This window comes from Rhincodon typus, chromosome 5 (assembly GCF_021869965.1).
Source record: "Rhincodon typus isolate 14 chromosome 5, sRhiTyp1.1, whole genome shotgun sequence".
Lineage (NCBI taxonomy): Eukaryota > Metazoa > Chordata > Chondrichthyes > Orectolobiformes > Rhincodontidae > Rhincodon > Rhincodon typus.
The window spans coordinates 116832725-116852093 of NC_063336.1; the positions used below are offsets into that span (position 1 = coordinate 116832725).

Sequence of the window (19369 nt, forward strand, 5' to 3'; positions counted from 1 at the left end):
AATGAATTCCTAGTGGTCATAGGAGTCTGGTTGTACAAGAACATATCGGAACTGACAACAAGACTCCTAAGACCATTACGAAGCATGGTGGCCCACAAACCCATGTCCACTCTACGACAAACACTCGCAAGGGTTAAAGATCCCATTCCCACAACATGCAGAACCAACGTAGTTTACAAAATACTTTGCAACGACTGCCACAAACATTACATCGGACAGACAGAAAGGAAACTAGCCATCAGAATACATGAACATCAGCTAGCAGCAAAACGGCACAACAAACTCTCCTTAATATCTGTACACGCAGACAATGAAGGCCATCAGTTTAACTGGGATAAAGTAACCATAGTAGCCCAAGCCAAATATAGACACGCATAGGAATTCCTAGAGGCATAGTTCTCCACCCATACTTCAATTAACAAACATATAGAATTGGACTCCATATACAAACCCATACAGAACAAAACCAGAAATGACAGTACTCACCATAACGGACCGGACAGTATAAATTCCAAGCGGAGTAGAATAACATCGCTTCATCGGAGGCTCCACTGATGATGTCACCTAGCATGGCGATGAAACATCTGAACAAAAACAAGCCAGCTCAGCGAGCAAGTCAACAACCTCATCCACAACCCGAGCTACGGATCTTTGCCAAAACTTTAAACAGCAGAGAAATTTTTCACATATCCATGTACAATAATACAACTGTACAAATCAGCTTAAAGAATTTTTTATCTCTTTAGCCTCTCACAACACAACCTTCGATGGAATAACCACCAAATTCTAGTGACTTTCACAGAGGACCCTGTTAAAAACTCAATTTAAGTTGTTGACTCAATTTAACAGTTTTTAACTGTTCTATTTCTTATGGTAGCTAATGCAGATTAAGTAGCATGAGACATTGTGCCAGTACCTTTGGAACTGGTTATGAAAAGGATTGAAATGCCCAGATCTTGTGATTAGATCCCATTGCATCAAGTGTACTACATCATGCATTGTAAAAGGTACTGATAGCACAGAAACAAACCACTTGGCGCAACTGATAAATGTCTGTGTTAACGATGCACATGAATGTCTTCCCAAAATTTTACTTCTTATGCTTTCAACAGATCCTTCTTTTTTCTTTTTCTCTTGTACTTGCCTAGCTTTCACATTTTGATATGTCTTTCATTCTCATAGGGATATATTTATGCCACATTATTAAAGTGGTCTTAAAACACAATCTATTTTCTTTCTGAGATAACAAGGTGTAGAGCTGGATACAAACCCATACAGAACAAAACCAGAAATGACAGTACTCACCATAACGGACCGGACAGTATAAATTCCAAGCGGAGTAGAATAACATCGCTTCATCGGAGGCTCCACTGATGATGTCACCTAGCATGGTGATGAAACATCAGAAAAATCTGAAGAAGGGTCCAGACCCGAAACGTCAGCTTTCCTGCTCCTCTGATGCTGCTTGGCCTGTTGTGTTCATCCAGCTCTACATCTTGTTATCTCAGATTCTCCAGCAACGGCAGTTCCTACTATCTCTATTTTCTTTCTGTTATTTTCTAGTCCATTTCTTGGTAATCCTCATGTGGTTTGGATTATAACATTTCACAAACAAATGTATTTTCATACATATAAATTTTCACAAGCAAATTTTTTGCAAAGATTCCCAGTCCTAGTGATGTGCTAATATAACAGTACTGACAAGATTTACACAATGAAAACTAATCACAATATTCAAAATGTCATTGATTTACAGCTGTAATTAATTTCGTACAATTTGCAAAAGCGTGCGTACAATTTATGATCATTTAGAGACTGAAATCCTTCTCAAAAATACATAATTGAATATTAGTGATTTTTCAGAATTCTATGTTTTTGTTATCATCAGAGACACTGTGAATTTCATTGCCTCCCTCTGCCCCACTGTGATCATATCTGTTCTTTCCTATCTCACAAGGTATATGAGCTGATTGGTGGGTTTAGTCCTGAAAGTACAGGGGGTGTAAGTCGGAGTCAGAAAGTCTGACCTTCCCAGGATTCTTGTCCCATTTGCCCCAGCTTTTGGACCATTCTGTGAGAGCTTATTTTAAATGAGACACAGCATGATTTCTTTTAATTTTAAGGAAAGTGACTCAGTTCTTCATGTGCCCATCTGGAAGAGGGCAAAAAAAAAGTATTGCTGGATGTGAGAACAAACTTTTCTCAGTTTTTGATAATCTCCGGTTCCTGGTTATATCTGATTTTTATGTCTGCTGCTTTTAAAAATTTTCCTCCCAGAAATGGTTTCTCATGAGGGCTCAGTGATGTTGAAACATGGAGTGCTAAGGGTGTATAACCACCTGCAAGCTGACGATGCCTAAAAATTTCAAAAGGCTTCAATACAATGGGAAGTGTTGAACAAAGATGAAATTTTATAACAACATTCCTTCAAAATAACATTGGTGCTATAGGGGCAATAAGGTATCTAAATGCACATGGTAAAGTATCATGCTTTTATTAAAGTCAAGTTAAAATTAATGATGTGAATTGCTTTGTAAAAATGCTCCCTTACTATAGTTATCGATGGTTGATGATCCATGCCATAACCAGTTCTCAACCAGTGACTTCATCCCACTCCTGGAACTGTCTGAGGCTAAACCAGGCAGTTCATTATCTTGGTGGCATATTTGATCTCAAGATGAGCTTGTAACCACATTACCACATCATCAAGGCTACATCTTTCCACTTCTATGATACTACCAGAATCTGCCTCACCCCAACTCACCTGCTGTTTAAACCCTCATGCATCGATCCCACTGGACTATTCCAAACTCACCTGATCAATTTCCCGTGTTCTACCCTTTGTAAACTTGAGTTCATTCTAAACTCTGCTGCTCAAGCCCTACCTCATTCTAAATATCATTCATTTAAAGCTCTGTTGCATGTTGACCTGCATCGGCTCCAGTTAAGAAGCATCTGTACTAAAAAATCCTTGTCCTTATTGTTAAACCTCTCTGAAGTCCCTGGCACCAGTTCCTGCTAGATCTAAAGAGTCCAGATACTTGAGATACCTGGACACTTGAACCCTGGCCTAAAACATTATCAGTTTTAATTGACACACAGAGGGTAAGGCGACCTTCATTAGCCAAGATCCCAAGTTCTAGAAGTCCTTTCTTAAATCTCTCCACTTCTGTACTTTGCTTTCTTCCTTTCAGATGCTCCTTATAACCAATGTTTGGATGACATGTCCAATATATCTTTAAGTGGCTTGGTATCAAATTGTGTTTTAAAACATGCTCCTGTTGAAGCCACTAGGGATATTTTATTGTGATAGGATTGTGGCTAAACAAGTGCAAGTTGTTGTCAGGTCAAGCAAGTCTGTACAGTATCCTCTATAATGCATTATTGTGAGTAATTGTGCCTTGCAACAGTGTAAAGCAAAAAGGCTTGGGCTTGGACTTGGGCATTTCTGAGAAGGTAGCATTAGTTGATTTGCAACGAGAGCATTATGGTGACAGTCATCCGAAGGCTCCCCAGTGGCTGCATAGGGCACCAGAACACAACTAAAATGATGAGTTGCCATCTTTCAATGGCAAACATTCAATATTTGCCACCACATTGCTACTTCTTGCCTGCCTTCAAACAAATGTCTAATTCTTCAAACCATCCTAAAACAATACACATCTTTGGTTCTTACTGATGATGCAATGATTTATGATGTTGCGTTGTAATAATGAATCAATGAGATCAGTGAGATCACAGTTTCCTTCCTTGTCTATGATGGAGTTAGATGACCTTAGACAGGATGGTAGCCAGGGTGTGGAGATGCCAGTGTTGTACTGGGTTGGACAAAGTCAGAAATCACACCAAACCAGGTTACAGTCCAACAGGCTTATTTAAGATCACAAGTTTTAGGAGTGTTTCACCTGACAAAGGAGCATTGCTTCAAAAGCTTGTGATTTTAAATAAATCTGTTGGACTATAACCTGGTGTCGTGTGATTTTTTTAGACAGGATGGCAATGAGATGTTACAAATGGCTTTACAATGACTGAGCTATCTTGTACTCTTGTGAACAACACCGTGGTCCATGTTTTCATGTCCTTTCCGTGGCCTTTTCCCAGCCTACCTTTGTAAATTCCTTCAGCTGTACAAATTATCTATGATCCTCTATTTCTGGAATGCATCATCTCAATTTCAATTGCTCCACTATTGATCAATATATCTTCAATTAACTGAATCTTAGATTTGCAGAATTCCTTCTCCAAACTCCCACCTTTGAATTTCTTCCTATAAGACGTTCCTTAAAGCCACTTAGCTGACCAAAGCGTTGGTCATCAGCCATGATATCTTTTATTTTTTAGGTATGGTGTCAGTTTTTTTACGGATGCTTCTGCAAAAAGCCATGGAATGCTTTAAAGTTCAAGGCACTACAAGTTGTTAATTAAACTCAAACTGAAACACGCACAAAAAAAGTGCTTGTACTTGGTGCTGTAGAAGCAGAATAGTTTATGCCCTGCTGCTGATGTGCTCCAACAACAGACATACTGCTCTCCCAAAGGTATCAGTCAATGTAATGCCATGATTCATGTTGTCAGTTAACCTGGAAGCAATGAAAGATACCAGCATAATTACACTGAAGCTGTGCTGGAACCCAATTACACTTCCGGCATTTCTGTGTGAAGCTAGTGCTGAACTCATGACCCCTTTCTAAGGGAGGATAAGAGTTCAACATTTTTATGGGCTCCTAAGTGTGACTCCGATTACTGCAGACTGATTCACAAGGTTCTGTAGATCATCAAGCTCATAAACACATCGTCTCTCCCATTTTAACACCAGGGGGTATATTTTCCTCTGTCGAAAAAATAATCCTTCAGTAAACTCTCGTTTGCTTAGTAAAATAATCTATCCACAGTGGAAAATATATGCCCATGAAATGCACATGCAGATTCAATGCAGCACTGCCAAATGAATTGGACATAGACTGCAGAGAACATAGAATGTGCCTTATTATGCAGCTACTAATCACCATTTGTTCATTCACTAATTAATTACAATTCAGAAGGAAGTCCTCGGTAAACCAACATTTTTTTAAAAAATTTGAATCTTTGAATCATAACAAAAATACAATTGAAAGTTTGTTTTTGGCATCAGACAATCATGGTGCCATGGAAAGGTGAGCGATGTTGCACAACCATGGTCATCTACAAAGGGACCCTTTGGGAAAAACTGAACACGTTCTAACAATTTTATTTTTAAAAACAAAACTGGTTGGCATGCATGAACTGCAGCAAATTTTAAATGTCCTGCAATACCCAGTTTAATTTCGATCATTTAATTACGGTGCCTAGTTTGGAATTAGGTTCACAGTATGTCAGTTCCATTTATTGGTAATTGACCAGAATAAATGTTTTCACAGTTTTAAGTTGGAGACTTAAACCTATTTGGGTTTGTTTTAGGAGTGTCTTCTATTCTATTACCAGGATTAACAGGACTCAATATGTTTTCGACAGACCCGCCAAACCAACATAGATTTGCAAATATTTGACTCTTTTCCCAATCTGCAAAAAAACATTTTGCACCCTGGCACAGAACTGCAGGCTGATCTGGAAAACCACACCTGCCCATTACAAACTGAGAGTTTTTTGTACATCTGGTGGAGAAACAGTTTGATCATTAAGAGCTGACCGCCATGCAAGGGTATTAGTTTCAAACTGCACATGGAAGTCAATTAGACTCCGAAACTGCAAACGAATGTGATGCCTGTCTGGTGTACTTGTCTTTTGGTCATTCAATACCTTGAGACCCTGCTGAGGGGTAAATGCTCTTTTATGGCTTTAGCTGCAGTTATTGTGTAAACACAGTAAAGTTTTATGAGAAAAATCACTAGTTTACTAGTAAAACTGACAGCCTTCACAACAGAAAACCAGGTATATTGAATGAGTAAATGTGGCTTTGACTCATTTCTGCGAGTGGCTGTTATTGGAAATATTCAGAATTTTAAACTTTGTTTAAAAAGAAAATAGCTGGCAGATCTCAGTCATAATGATACAGTAGAATAGCCAGTAAAAGTACCCACTTAATCCTCACAGACCAGTCATCTGAATGGGAGGAATATAATAGAAAGCTGTGCTTATTACTTGAGTGAGATGCTGTAATGTTTTGTAAGAATGAAATACCTGTTTAAAAGGCAATGTATAACATTGATATCAGTTTAAAATATTGCTTACCTATAAAATGCTATTGGAGCTTAAAAATAGATGCTTATCAACAGACTAGGGTCAGTATATTTTGTCATACAGAATCATAGAATCTCTACAGCGTGGAAGCAGGCCATTCAGCTCATTGAGTTTACACTGACTCTCCAAAGAACATCCCACACAGTCCCCCACTATCCTATCCCTGTGACCTCGCATTTCCCACAGCTAACCCACCTAGCCTGCACATCCCTGGACACTATGGGCAATTTTGTATGGCCAATGCACATAACCTGCTCATCTTTGGACTGTGGGTGGAAACCAGAGCAAGTAACAAAGAGTGTGATGATTTGATCCAAAAAAAGGCTTTGTGTGATGTTTAAGTTGGAAAATCAGTGCAGGGACATGATACAAGTTTAAATACCTTAGCTGTAGGTATTTCTAGTTAAACTGTCCAGTGAGATGCTATTTCACATACCTGGAGCAAATGGGGTTTGAACCCAGGCCTCCTGCTACAGAAGTAGGAACACAACCATTGGGCCACAACAGGCCTCCTTAGAAGAGTTGCTTTCTAATTAGCCCACTCAGATGTTATAACACACCCCTGGAGCAGGTAGGATTTGAACTTGGGTCTTCTGGCTCAAAGGCAGGGACACTATCACTGCTCAGCACCAGCAACAAAAGTCAGTTGTGACACTAGCTCTGCCAGAGATTATTTGCTTTATAAATACTTTTAAACAATCTGTTTGGATGTGTTATCGACATACCTTCGGAGTGAGTGGCATTTGAACACAGGCATTCTGACTCAGTGGTATGGACATTTACGCCTTTAGCCCTTATTTCACTCATGCTGTAGATATTTATATTCAACTTGTATCAAAGGAGTTATTACATACTTCTGCAGCAGGTGGTAGTTGAATACAGGTCTCCGGGCTCAGAGGTAGGGATACTACCAATATGCCTCAAGAATCCCGCCCCACAAGAACTGTTTTTTTTTAGTCAACCTATACAGAGACATCATTACACATCTCTAAAGCAGCTGGGACTTGAATCTTGTTCTCCTGACTCAGAAGTAGGAACACTAGCACTGCACCACAAGAGCAGTTGTCAAGTTACTGCAAAGCAAGTTTAGACTCCACTGAGAGCACTGTCAACATTTGTCATCACCACCTACAGAAAGGAAGCAGAGACTCTAGAGGCAAAATGGCCACCTTCCCATAGGGCTGCTCTCTCACTAAAGAGAAGTGTCTGGTAATGGTTTAACCTGAGGGTCACCACATCCCAGGTGAGGGGCAAAGTCGAACCTCGATCAATCTGGGAACTGAGCCCACACTGTTAGCATCTTTCTGTATCACAAACCAGCCATCCAAGGTAACCAACTGGCACCACACAAGAATGGTATGTTTTTCTAATCAACCTGTTCAGAGAAATCTCAGGAGCAGATAAAACTTGAACCCATGCCTCCTAGGTCAGAGGTAAGGGCACTAATATTGTACCACAAATGCAAAGTACACTGATGCCAGATGGTGATTGATAATTAATCATGCTGACTTTCGATGTGGTCAAACTGTTTGTTATTCTGGCTTCCAGTCCAAAATATCAGATTCCAAGTTATTGTGTTGATTATCCAACAAATTGTTAGCCCAATCACATTCAGTCACAATCAGCTACTTTCAGCCATCATAATTTATTTAAAGTTGTTAAATCATTTTTGCCAGTCTTTCTCCCAGTTAATTTTGGAACAAGATTCAATGCTTAAAGAAAGCATGTTCCTTTAATGGGCAAAGGACTTGTTCAGAAGGATTTTGCACTATAGCACAAAAGAATTGCTCGTTTATCTAAATATTCAAAATTCCAAGTCCATAACACTTTGACCAGCTATGACTTCCACCGAGGCAAAACATATTGTTATCAGAAAGCAGTAAGTTACAAAGCACTGCTGGTCACCCTTAGAGCGAAATAGTGCATTTCTAAAATTCAAATTTCGAAGTACTTCAAGGATTTTTGTGCCTAAGCAATGAGAATAAACAAATAGTTTAAGTGACAACAGCAGTGTAGATCTGGAGGAACACAGCAGGCCAGGCAGCATCAGAGGGGCAGGAAAGTTGACGTTTCGGATCGGGACCCTTCTTCAGAAATGGGGAGGGGGTAGGGAGCTCTGAAATAAATAGAGAGAGGAGGAGTGGGGCTGGGGAAAGTAGGAGGGATAGTGATAGGCGAGAGCAGGTAGGGAGTGGTGAGAATTGGTCAGTGGTATGGGTGGGGTGAATAAACAGGAGAGAAGATGGTCAGTTTGTGTCAGGTCAAGGAAGCGGGGATGAGAGGGACGGTTGCACATTGGATGAGGCTGGGGGTGGTGGAGATTTTGAAACCGGTGAATTCCATGTTTAGGCCAATAGTTAAAGTGCCCTGTTCTCCATTAAGGAGCATTATTTACCTGGGAAAATCATCAACTAGAGAGCCAGCCATAAAGTAGACTTTTCAAACACTGTTAGGGAGACCTCCCTTTAACAGCAATTTCATGTGGGCTAGGTGGAATCTAGCTTTGCTGGAGTGGCCAATGAGCTGCCCAAATGTATATTCAACCCAATTCTCTTTTCCATTTTCTCGTCATCTATTTGGACAGTGGGGGTCTTGTGGTGCAGTGATAGAGACAGGAGGTCTCGGTTTATGTCTCACCTACTCCACATGTATTTAATAACATCTCTGACAGGTTGATTGTGAAATACTTTTATTTGGGCACTGATGCCCAAAGCATTGTGATAGTATACAGCAAGTTATAGTATCAACCCCAACGACCAGCACCAGCTATTAGTGCAGAATGTAGGGCCTAAACCACACAATTCAACATTATTCTGACTAACTCACATGACTTAATTAAGGAATTTACTATGGTGTTATGAATTACTACCAAACTATAAATAAAGAATATAATCACTGGGTGGAAATATAAATATAAAAGCAGTAACAAATTACAACCAAATATGAGTGTTATAGCAAAGCAACATAAAAATATCTGTTTATGTTGCGTCAAACAAAATCATTTACTGCAGCTTCAAGTAGTTCAACTACTTTGCTTAAACAGATCATAGCTTGAATCTTTAGTCATTTGGGCATGTAAAGGTTTAAAATAGAACAAATCCAGCTCAAGTGTGACCTGACTATTAGCGAGGATAAATAATCACCACAACCGGCAACAGCATGATACACGTGGAAAGGAGGGCTTTGATTTCGTGAAGGATTTACATTTGGCAATTAGATATACCAGTTTGCATTATTCTTTTTGTACCTTTGCATGATTTAATCTGTTCCACACCTTGGGGCATCAATGCAGTAATTGTTAATGCTATACTTCATGATAATAAAGTCTTGCAAAATGTTAACTTCCATGCCAAATTGCAGTCTTTCACTGAGAGAATCACTTCTTTAAATTGAGCAAATGCTGATTTGTTTTGATATTTTTCTCTAACATTTGTTCATGGCCCAGTGACTAGTAAGACCTAACTGTGCAGCTTAACATCAGAAAGAGTGTTTGTCAAATAAATATGATGCTGAGGAAACTATTTTTACTGCTCAGATATAAAAATTGTAAAGGATCCATTTTAAATAGTTAATTACAATCATGAAGTGGACACTATTTCTGATGTGTATGTTGTTTTAACCTCTATCAGCTGCTTATTAAAAATAAGCAAATGCCAATACTTTCTCAGGGGTGCAGTGTTTGTGCTTTTGTATGTTTATGCATTCGGAATTACAATGCACCTTGTTTAGCATTCAAATTTTCTCACTCCAATCCATAGTTTAAGTCTGTGATTATCCTATATGTGGTAATACTTATGGCTATTAGCTCTCAGCAGATAATTATATATTGAATATTGCTGCCTCTAGTTAACATTAAAACAGATGGTCCAAACATTTCTTAACAAGAACTACGCAGCATACTCGGCCCTTTATACACTGGGAGCTGGTGCACCGTTTTCCAAGTGGATAAAGATGGATGTACTAGCACTAAGAGCACATTTTGGTAATATTCAAAGTGGAAAGTATTGTGCGTTATTGAGGATCCTGGACCACACCAGAGCAACTTTGTGATACATCTGCCTGTATATAGAGTTGTCATCAGGCTACTACATGGTTGTTGTGAATGCAGTAAAAAACAATTGTTACTATATATAAATGGTGGTTTTAATAACACATTAAACAAAGATGGCTATAATAATTGTGTGACTAAACTTAGCATAATCTTCTGATGCCTCTCAAAAGTCAAGGTCAACCAGACAATCAAACCCTCATTTGCCCCAGATGGGATTAGAATGTTAAATTGTTGTGCTATTACAGAGATGCCAATTCTCACCAGAGACCAGTCCCCAGGTATTGACCCTTACTATGGTTCTGACAACTCTCAAATGTGCCTGTGTGGTGATATTCCCCCCACCAGATCTTAGACCAAACTTTGTATTGTTCTATCTGGGCAACTGTACCCCAATTACGGGCAATGACTGGCAACTGTATCCCAGTGAGAGTCAATGACTGGTAACTGTGCCCCACTGAGAGCCATTGGCTGGGCAACTATATTACAGTGAGAACAAATAGCTGGTAACAGTATCCCAGTGAGATTCAGCACCTGCCTACCTGTTCAACAATGAGATTCAGTGCCAATTCCCGGTGAGTGTCTGTCTCATTGTATGATTTGATGCCAAACCATGAGTCCAGTGTTGAGACAGACTGGTCAAAGAGAAGGCAAAGTCATGTATCATTTTCAGGCTTCAACTCTAGTCTTACATAATTTTAATTTATGTACTATACATGAATATTAAATACTGCTGTATATGGTAATCATGATAAATCGAACTCTGACTTATAGTTAAATCAAGCAAGGACTAATCCATCTTCACGTGTTCACGTACATGAGTTTGTGACTCCTCCAGGGTGAGTACTCAAAATCCATCCACACTGCACCATTTACACTCAGTGATGTGAAAATGTGTGACAGCATCTTAAGTTTGCTGTAGGATCCTTCCTGGAGCTCTGGCACAACACTCGGTGCCTGGGTCACTGTTCCCAAGTGAGAGTGCATGGGTTACAATACTTTGAGAGAGTGTTTGAGCATCTGCATCCCTGTGAGAGCTGGAGCTTCTCTCATCCCCTCCTAGCAACCTTCTTTTCACTTGGCTTTGTATCGTTTGCAAGCTTGGATTCTGCACACCTTCTCCACCCACCCCCCTGATTTCCACCTCCACATCATTGATACACACAATAAAAAGCTATGACCCAAGTACTGATCCCTGTGTTAGCCCACTCAGTACAGACTGAGAAAAGAAGTCTTGTGTTAGTCTCTATCTTAAAAGAGCATGCAAAAATGTCATCAATGTAATTATTACATGAATTTTTCTCGCTTCCAATTTTATGAGAGCAGTTCCGATTTGTAAACTTTTATTGTAAATGTTTATATGCAGAAAGTGCACAATAATAGAAAATCAAAATTAGATAATTATGTCATAAAAATAAAAAAAAATTCCTAAGGAAGCTACCTTTGCATTTTCTACATTTAGATTACTCAAGCTGCTTCCTAAGAGTAGCTATTCTGTGATGGTGCCTGGAAACTGAAAATGAAAATAGGGGTAAATTTGGGCATAGCCGCGATGCCCACCAAGTTAAATAGCTAGATGGTAGTATCAAGGCTCCCACATGCAGACCAGCCATTTGACTGTAGAGTTTCCAGAAACTGACTGGCACCTGTGGAATCGTATCCAACATAAATTAGGACGTTCGGAAGGCAGCAAGTTTGAGAGCTTGGATAGAGAGGGAGAGTATTCTGTTTCAGCATTTAGACTGTTAAAGGATGTTATTTTAAAAGTTTTGTTTAATAAAATAAGATTTAGCACACATTACCATTCGTTGCTTCTAATTCTCTCCTTCCATGATGTGCAAGATAGTGGAGAATGTTTTCACTGCATGATAAAGTATAGCTGGGTACTTTTGTCATTAACTGTGTTCTACCCTCCCCCTCACATGTTATCTGAAAAGGCATCTTCAAAGGAGGATTTTGTCACAAGAATGTGACTGGGAAATGAAAATAGCTGCTCAAATGCTGAAGCATGATTTTTTATAGCAATATATATCTGATAGCAACAGACTCCTGTGCCCTAAGAAACTTTCCATAAATTAAACAAAAGCAAACATGCATGTATTGTTTTGCATAAGACACTCCTGATGTCAGATTATGTTACAACCTCAGGATATTCTGTATTTACTTTCCATATATCACGCATAGAAACCCAAACCATGGTGAAAAGGACGTTAAGCAGAATGTTGGGAAGCATTATATAATTAGGTGAATTTCATTTAAGTAATTATAAAACAATACTTCAGCTTTTTGTAATTAATGTTGGCATTAATAAGAAATACCACAGAGTATCTGTTAAAGAAGTTGCCCTGTTTAATGAAAAGTAGGGCAACAATTCTTATAATGTTAATAAATAGCAACATGGTTGTAAAAGTTTACGTTGTGTGAAATGTTCTACTTGATGTCAGATTTCTGAGAAATGCTTAAAGAAGCAGTGATGCAGCAAACAGAGGCGGGTTAAAACGTTAATAGGATTTGGACAGAGAAGAAACAGGAAATATTAGAGCAGTAACGTTTTCAGTTCAAAAATACATAAATTGAATGGTACAACTGAAATCTATAAAGGTATAAAAACTAAAACTCACATTGCCAATAAATCTCACATGCATAGTTTTTCAGCTAATTGGGTGCAATTGGAATTTACTGCATAACATTTCTACTATAAATGCAAGTAAAACGTTATTGCCCTTGTAAAATACAAGCTGTGCATTCTGATGCTCCTGTGTACTGGAGAACTTAATCATTCTTTCTGCACTAAATTAAGTTAAGCTTATTTGTGTAATGATATTCTAAATATATTTTATGTGCTGGTAACAACAACGTAGAAAATAAAGAAGGCAATCAAGGAAATCTGCAAAATAAAAGTCTGACTTTCACCAAATTCTTAGGGTTGAACATAAATTCAGAAATAAAAGCAGAAAATGGTTGAAATACAGAGCAGGCCAACATCTGAAACAGAAAATAAAATCTTCTTTGAAATTGAATTCTTCAAGGCTTGGACATGTTGTCTCTTTGTCATGATTATTAAATAGGACTGATTACATTACTGCTGATGATTAGCTACATTCAAAATATTAGCTGTTCTTTCTCTTTCAGATACCAGTGGGCAAGCTATGCTAGTTCTAATTTTATTTTGAGAACTCAAGTTCAGACTACCCTTTCTGTCAGAGTATTGTGATGAATCTGAGACAAAATAAAGAAAAGATATTTGTATATTGTCAACAGTCTTGGGAATGCTCACGTCCTGTCCCTAAGTATTAGCTCCTGCAATGCATGTTTGTTTCAATATCTAAATTGTCCCTAAAAACCCAAGGGAGTAACTTAGCACGTATGTTATTATGAATGTTTGTTGAGCGACAGTAAAATCATGCAAAATGTCTTCCGAGAAAAATAGGAAGCATCAGTAGCATTTAAAGAAAGAATTGTATTTATATAACATCCTTCATTACCACAGGACAGCCCAAAACACTTTACAGTCAATTAACTACTTCTGTTGTATAGTCACTGCCAAATGATAGATTACTTCCCTTTGTTCTCTAACCAAATCATATGGTTATAATTTCAGAATGATTTGAAGACAAGTTAAAGGGCAAATTTCAAAAAAGTTTCATTGATATAAACTTTGTATCATGTGCCTTTCTTTTTCAGAAAACAATTACAGCATATGTGCATGTGTATATAAACATTTGTAGGGTATCTGTTCATCTTTGACATCACAAGCAATGAAGCATTTGCTTTGTCCTTGGCAACAGAAATCTTGCTCCTTTCAGGGCAGCAAAGTAACTCACTTAGTGAGCCACTGCATTTTGGGTTCTAAGTATGACATCAGGTATGTTAAAAATTGTCACTTCAGTCAAGCTCATTCTGAGTTTCCTTGATTTAATTTAACTTTCAACTAATTGCATATGTTGTTGCACAAGTTGAACAGCGAAAGTTTCTCTCCCACCAGAACCTTCAAGGATTGGAGGTTTTGACACCTTAAAGTTCACCCAGACAGGTCTTCACTCACCTCAAGCCAGCACTGGAGACTGTGTTAGTCACCCCATCCAACCAGATGTCTCAGTTCACTCAAAAACTGGCCCCAGAGCTCAGCAATGCATCATTACAGATCGAGACCATTCAGGAAAGAATAGAGGTTGTCTTCCCCCGGGGTTGACATAGAACCCTACAATGGGAATCAGCCCATTCAGTCTACACTAACCCTCTAAATAGCATCGCACCCAGACCCACTCCCTACCCTATTCCTGTAACCGTACATTCCCTATAGCCAATCCACCAAACCTGCACGTCTTTGGGCTGTGGGAGGAAACAAGAGAACCCAGAGGAAACCCACAGAGACATGGGGAGACAGTTGCCTGAGGCTGGAATCAAACCTGGGTCCCTGGCACTGTGAGGCAGCAGTGCTAACCATTGAGCCACCATGCAGCCCACAATAGCAGCAGGAAACCTTCCCTTCTGGACTGGGTGGTCTGGAGTGAGGTCCCAGTGCAGGTCAATGCCAGTGTCCTGCACAAGAGAACCCAGATACATTACAGAGAGTAGACAGACAATGTCCTGTGCTCCACTGTCTTCTCACTTCAAACTGATACCCATTGGACATCACTCCGTCACAAACAAGCACATCATCTAGGATGATCCTCTTCAAGCTCCAGTAACACATGCACTAAAGACCTGACCTCCACCTTGCACTGTTAGTGGTCTCCCAGTCCCCATGCAGTTCACTTCCCAATCACAGAGTGGGGAGTGAGAGACCAAACAAGGAAGATCGCCAACCAGCATACAACCATGGAAAGGCCCATTCACTGCCAGTTCCTTCTGACTAAACCTTCAGGTGCAAGGAGTTTGTGCATTGGTCAGGTCTTAATCCATTTCAGGGCACCTTCTTACACATAACAGTCAGCTTCCATTCAGGAAGTTTTCAACAGAATCTATCCAATCCTGACCTTGTTATGATAGACTTGCCTGCAACACCCAGTCCCTTCCCTTCACCCTAAACTCTTCCCCGGCCCAAACAGAAATCAGTTTGCAGTCCTTGTAAGAGTAAAGGGCACAATATTAAATGAATTTATCTCCCTTCCTGCATCCATACTTCATACATCATGGGATGACAAACAACCGACAATGTACTGTGGCTCCACAAACTTTTTGGACGGTGCTATCATGAGTTGTGGAGATATTCTGGCCAATTGGGAAAGGATCAGGATTCTCCATAAATGGACTCGTGACTAATAGGATATCCCTTCAGTTAGCCAAAATGTTTAAGTTTAACTTCCCCTCAGCACCCCCCAAAAAAACCCACCTCTCATTTTTAAAAAGCAAATGAGAATTTGGATAAATACTTCAAGGTCATAAGGTTTACTTTTGTCACTGGAAGAAATATATTCAATTCTCACTTCCCACTCATCAAGTTCCCACCATACTTTGCCTCCCCAACTGCCATATAAACCCCGTTATCCTGAAACATTTCCACTCATCCCATACATGTCCTTATCAATTTCCCAGTTTTTACCCCACTGAATCCATAGTAGTCCAGGTCCCAGTGTCCCTGCTAGCTATTCACCCTCCCAGCAGCAAGGACACCTGGACCATTGGTCTACAATTCCCTCCTTCCCCCACCATATGCTTCCTGACCCTGAACTACCAGTTCCCATCCTAGCAGACCCAAACCCCACCCATACTGTGAATGTACCATCCACCACCAAATACTGACCATCAAATCAATGCACATGAGGTACCTAGAAAAAGGACTATACCATGCACAACGGTCTCCCCTTGACTATCCCTTACCGCCCATCATCCCAAAAGCCTCAGGATAGCAATATCTACCCATCCACCTCCTGGATAGACAATACTTTACCCTTACACTCAGTGATCCTCTCTCCCATTGGCCATATGAGCTTTACCTTGACCCACAGACACAACACCTACAACCCCCTTTGACACCTTGACTGTACTTGAAGACCTTATATCACAACTCAATAAAAAAAGCATAATTTAAAGCTGATGTCACATTAAATGCAAAGCAATAACTACTTATCCCAAAGTGCAGAAAGAAGCCAAGGCTGCCTGGTTCATGCCTCTGTTATATGTTGTTGAGTTTCTGAATGGATGGATTTCTCAATGGGGTGGAAAGGACAACTTAATTGCAGCAAGTTATGATTTATTGAGATGTAAATAAGTTTCCTGACAACTGCAAAGTCAACCTCCACCATTCTTTCAAATCCAGGAAACATAATTATAAAACTTTACTCTGCCAGAAAGAATCAAAGTATTTATTGTGTTTTCTGGACAATGTGATCAGAAGTTATCATGAGCATCTCTGGAGTAGGTTGGACTTGAACCCAGGCCTCCTGGTCCAGAGGTAGGGACACAACCACTGTACCACAAGATCCCTGCTTTGTTTATTTTCCAACCAGCCCATCCAAGTTATGATGTCACATTCCTGGAGCAGCTGGGATTTGATGACTCCCACCCAATTAAGCTCACCTGCCACCATTTTTCTCAGCCTCTGGAAGATTCCGCCTCTGGTTTCTGTGGAATTACTGAGAGATGGACCAACCCCCTGTCAAAGGTATAGTAGACCATTGATATTACTTTAAATTAGCTAACTTCATAATCATAATTTTAATTGTTTCTTCAAAAACTGGAATTTGAAAATAAATAGTAAATGTTCATTTTGTTTTTGGTTAGAAAAAGTGCACAATCTAATTGTTGCCGTGTGTGAACTGCAGGTAGAGAAAGAGAGGCAGAGAGGAGAAAAGTAGAGAAGAGACATCAATACAATAAGGAATTTCTCACCTAGGGAAAAAGTGTGATACTTGATGGCTGAACAAGGGCTTAAATTGTGACAAATTGCCAAGCCAGTTCAAGCGTATTTGATTCCATTGTTAAGGGAGATGGAACAAGGTGAAGGCAGTAAACCAGTTTCCAGGAATAGAGTTATATTTTAAATATGTTTGGCTGAATGGTATGACCAATCACCAAGTGTTAAGGCTTTCTGAGGTATCTTAGAATTATGAAAGTTGTTTTCTCATCTGGAACTCTTCCAGTCATGTGCAGCATTGTCTGACTTGGTCTCGTGCTTAATGTTAATTCATGAGAATTTGATTAGGCTTGGCTGCATCTGCCCCTTGACCAGTTGCTTGATTGCCTTAATGAAGCTAGTGAGTGAAGTGACTGGGTCAACATGCAGAGAAAATTCTGGAAAATGTGAAAGTCTCTGAAAAGACTTATGTTGGAAGTTCTTCAATGAACTGTTTGGATTTAGTGCTAGGGCAATCTCTGTATTGTCTGAAGTAAATCAGATAAATAAGGTATACAGCAACTCAATACAAACATAAAATATGGAATCCTCCTAATCATCTCTATCACTGACACAGCTGAATACCTCTTGGCCATTTAGGTCTTTATCCTTGACCTCTGGTCATGGTTAACATGCAGCACCCACCAGTGGAGAAATAGGTTTTTACAAAACCTTACAGTCATGGAAATCAATCCCCAAAACATCAACTAAACTTGTAGCTACCATTCACTAAGATTGGAGTTTGATTTTTTCACTCACCGTGAATCAATGACTTGGTTTTGTTCTGGACATAATATAAACACTCTTAAACTTAGTGAACAACAATCTTTAGACTTACCATGAGCTGTTTTGCAAGAAGCCATAATATAATGTAATAGCACAACAGTTTTAATTCTGTTAATGCTGCATAAACAAAAGCAATATGTTTTAGTACAGCCCTTAGCATAACAATGTCGCAAGTTGAGTTATAAAACAAAATTTGTTGCCAAAATAACCAATCACACTGCATTTTAGAATTTCACAACGTCGTTAAAAGCTTCAGATTGAAATCTTCATGTTGCAAATATAAACTGTTTTAAAAACGATAAACGTTTGTTCTTTGGCCATTCAATGTTCCTTCTTTATCTTTTAAATTAGGTTATGTGCAATATTTATAATTTAAAGCTATTAAGAAAATGAATTAAATTGCTACTTTTACATAGACCTACAATGTTGGGTCCTATTGAGAGCAATTTTCTAGGCTTTATTTATTTTGCAGAGTGAATATTTAGGTTAATAGAAATTGTCACAACAAAGAGTATTTGTTCCCAAATTCGTTGTTGTCCACACTGAACAAGAGAAAGCAAGACAAGTTTTGCAAGGGAGGAAACATCCCATGTGGAAGGCAGAGAGGAACTGTGACAGGAGCAAGCTTGCTAGGTAGAATTATGGAGCTGTACAGCACGGAAACAGACCCTTCGGTCCATCTCGTCCATGCTGACCAGATATCCCAGATAAATCTAGTCCCATTTGCCGGCATTCGGCCAATATCCCTCTAAACCCTTCCCATTCATATACCCATCTAGATGTCTTTTATATGTTGTAATTAATTGTACCAGCTTCCCCCAGTCCCTGTGACAGCTCATTCCATACACGCGCCACCCTCTGTGTGTAAAAGTTGCCCCTTATGTCCTTTTTAAATCTTTCCCCTCTCACCTTAAATCTATGCCCTCTAGTTTTGGATACCCCCACCCTTGGGAAAGACCTTGTCTATTTACCCTATCCATGCCCCGCATGACTTTATAGATCTCTATAAGGTCACCCCTCAGCCTCTGATACTCCAGGGATTATCTCATTTATAGGTAAGTGTAAGACGTAAGATATTTTGCCTGGTTAAAAGAATTCAAAACTAATGGTGACCGGTGTAGTAGCGTAGTTATTGTTCAAACAATTAGACACAGACTCTTTAAGGTAGGCATCCTTAGAAGAGGCTTTGCAGTGGGGTTAAAACTCACTCAGAGTTTGAATGTGCCTTTTGCTGTTTTAGAGGGTTGGGCGAGGAGGCTCGTGTTGCATTGAGCACTTCCAGCAACTGGAATTCCTGGTCTATTCACACTGACAGTTTCCCAACGTATAAGGAACAATTTGAATCTGACTCAGCTGGTGCGAACAGGCAGTGAAAATGTTACGTATTCAATGGAGAACCTTCTAGATCAATTCACTTTGGCTGAGAGATATGCTGCTTCATCCAGCTCTGCACCTTGTTATCTCAAATTCACTTTGGTTGC

General features: G+C 39.4%; 1 long non-coding RNA gene across 1 annotated transcript; it reads right to left on the reverse strand.

Moving 5' to 3' along the window:
* Positions 1–539: 539 nt before the first annotated feature.
* Positions 540–18033, reverse strand: LOC125483078. The gene is made up of 3 exons (XR_007262070.1): positions 17941–18033; positions 10807–10899; positions 540–584 (listed from the first exon to the last, which is right to left on the reverse strand). It is a non-coding gene; the product is annotated as an uncharacterized LOC125483078 (long non-coding RNA).
* Between the last annotated feature and the right edge of the window lie 1336 nt (positions 18034–19369).